At 35.0% G+C, this 2,656-nt stretch overlaps 1 non-coding gene across 1 annotated transcript; it reads left to right on the top strand.

Moving 5' to 3' along the window:
- The first annotated feature begins 2,005 nt into the window (after nt 1–2,005).
- LOC115836818 lies at nt 2,006–2,133 on the top strand. The gene has a single exon (XR_004031827.1). It is a non-coding gene; the product is annotated as a small nucleolar RNA SNORA25 (small nucleolar RNA).
- Nucleotides 2,134–2,656: the final 523 nt, after the last annotated feature.

A 2,656-nucleotide genomic window follows, 5' to 3' on the forward strand; every position in this document is an offset into this window, starting at 1 on the left:
CTCATTGGCTTTTAGACTCCTCCAAGAAAGGCATTTTGGGGGCATTTTCTATAATATAATAAAATTTGAGTGTTTTTTAGACCTTCTGAGGTTAACCCACAGTGGTAGCATAATGACTAACTGCAAAATATACCAGCCATGCCCATGATACTTTATATCAAACACGATGGAAATTTTATTAAACTCATAATAACAACTGTACAATAAGAGGTTGTCATGATATATGAATATTGAGACAAATAGTGTGATACAAAAAAAAAAAAACCCTCTTCTTTTCTATCCTTGAAATTTTCCACACCTTGACCATAGTTTCAAGGTCTGTATGATTCTTCACGGCTGTCATTTGATATGAAAATTACTTTTTAAAAATAAATCTTGTCCATGGTATTGCTTTAATCTCTAACTTAATGCAAAATTATGTTACTTGGTGCATGAGACTCTCTTCACATAATCAATGAAGAGAATTCCCCAATACTTAGGTTTTTCAAGAGGTACACTGCTATTTCCACATGTCAGGACTTCTAGTTAAGCAAGACGATTGAACACACAGTCTGCCTCCACTGCCTTTTAAATTACATTTAAAATACAAGACATAGGAGAGAAAACCCGGGAAGACAAGGAGAATAGGAACAGAGACAGAATATAAAAGAGATAAAAACAAAATCTAAACACTGGAAGATAGATTATGAGCGGTAACTGACTTCCAATCTCAGAGAAAACTACAATCTAATTCTAAAGTGGAGGAGGCTAACGAGAAGCAAATTGATGTTCACCTTAAAGCCCTCCAAAATGCTCTGGAAATGGCAGAAATAAGTTCTTCTAAAAGGGGAAGGACAGTGTCTGAAAACAGAAGGATAAGTTGAAGGACTGGTTAAATTTTTAAAGGGAGAATTGAGCTTCACTCTTGCAATCATCCTTTCCCAATACAGCTAAAGCCTGGAAGTTCACCCTGGAGAATTTTACCTGAAAGGATGTTAGGTTGCTCACAAGAGATATAGCTGAGGGGGAAGATGACAGGCTGTATTAAAAACAGGGAAGTTATGTAAACTTTGACATACGGAACCTTGAGACATTCAGCAACCTTCATCACTCAGCTTCCAGGAAAGGAGCAGGTGGATTTTATGTCTCTAAACAACAAACTAAGAAAACATCTGCCCATGGGAAAAGACCTACAAAAATACACAAATGAAGGCCTGAAACAAAGTAGCTGGGCCACCACCAGTCACCCTATATTGAAGCTTAGCAGTTAACAAGGCATACTCATAAATATGTTTTTATGTCTGTTTTAAATGTGATCACTAGAAAAGTCTAACGTAAAAGAACAAACGGATTTGAAACAAAGTAAAAAGGAGAACTCCAAGACAGCAAACAGAGCAGAAAAAAAACTTTTTAGAACTACAATATTCTCAGAGATGTAAGAGAAGAAATGGCATGCAGGAAGGGATGCTATTTAAAAAGGATTATTCAGACAATACAGAATTCTCAGAAGATAAAAACAGAATGCAAAAATTTAAACAACAAAACTTGATAGAAGAGTTGAAAGCCAAGATTTAATAAATATTTCAGAGAGAAGAAAAACTCACAAAGAGATACAAAATACAAGGAAAAAAGGGATGCAAAATACAAGGAAAAAAAGGATCAGGACTTCCAATAGTATACTAATTAAAAACACCAGAAAGAGAGAAGAGTGAAAACAGAAAGGAGGGAATGATTAAATAAAAATCTCAAGAAGATCCTTCAGAGTGGAATAACACAAATTTCCAAACTGAGTGCTCAGAATAATAAAATAAAAGTTCTTATCTTCCTGAAAGAGCATGTCTTTATGAAATTTCACAATACTAAGGCAAAAGTAAAAGCAAAAAGCTCCCAGAAAGAAAAATTATGGGTAACATATAAAGAGTCATGAATAAAAATGACATTAGGAAGTATCCCAAAAACAACAGTAGAAATTAGAAAATAGTGGTGGGAGGCCTTCAAAATTATAGAAAAATTATTTCTAACATGTAGATCACTTCAAAGAGGGCTTGTGGAGCTGCAAAACCAAGAGCTCTTAATGTATGACCAAATATTGAAGTTCTCCATAGGATGCCATAGTCACTCAGCAGTGCTATATCTTCCTAAGCAGATATAAGACTTAGCTGCTAATAATCATGACCTAATAACCCATGATTGGTAATGTAGGAAGTAAATGTCTCAAAGTTAAAAAAAATTATTTATAACATGGAATGGTATATCTGGGAAAACTATCAATCAAACAATATTCCAAAAAGTTTACCTTTTAGGCATCTTATCTTATGGAGTTACTGGAGGATGTACTTAATGAAAATAAGGGAGGAAACCAAGAAAGCAAAAAACTGGGTTTCAGAACACAAGAAGTCTAACACAGCAGAAAGAAGGGTATTCTAGTGATGACGGCTTGTAGTAAGCCAAAGGAACAGCCACTATCAATTGGTGCAAATGGACAGAAGACTCCAGGAGTTATATCTCAAACAAAAAAGAATAAAACACACACACACACACACACACACACACACCCCACAAGTGAAGGCTGTATTACCTGTTACATTGAATCTACTGAGGGGAGAGTTACATTTCTGGCAATGATAAACTACCCCTAAGGCATTAAAAACCAAAGCAAAAATTAAACGTAGGCAAT

This window comes from Nomascus leucogenys, chromosome 9, assembly GCF_006542625.1.
Source record: "Nomascus leucogenys isolate Asia chromosome 9, Asia_NLE_v1, whole genome shotgun sequence".
In the NCBI taxonomy this organism is placed as follows: domain Eukaryota; kingdom Metazoa; phylum Chordata; class Mammalia; order Primates; family Hylobatidae; genus Nomascus; species Nomascus leucogenys.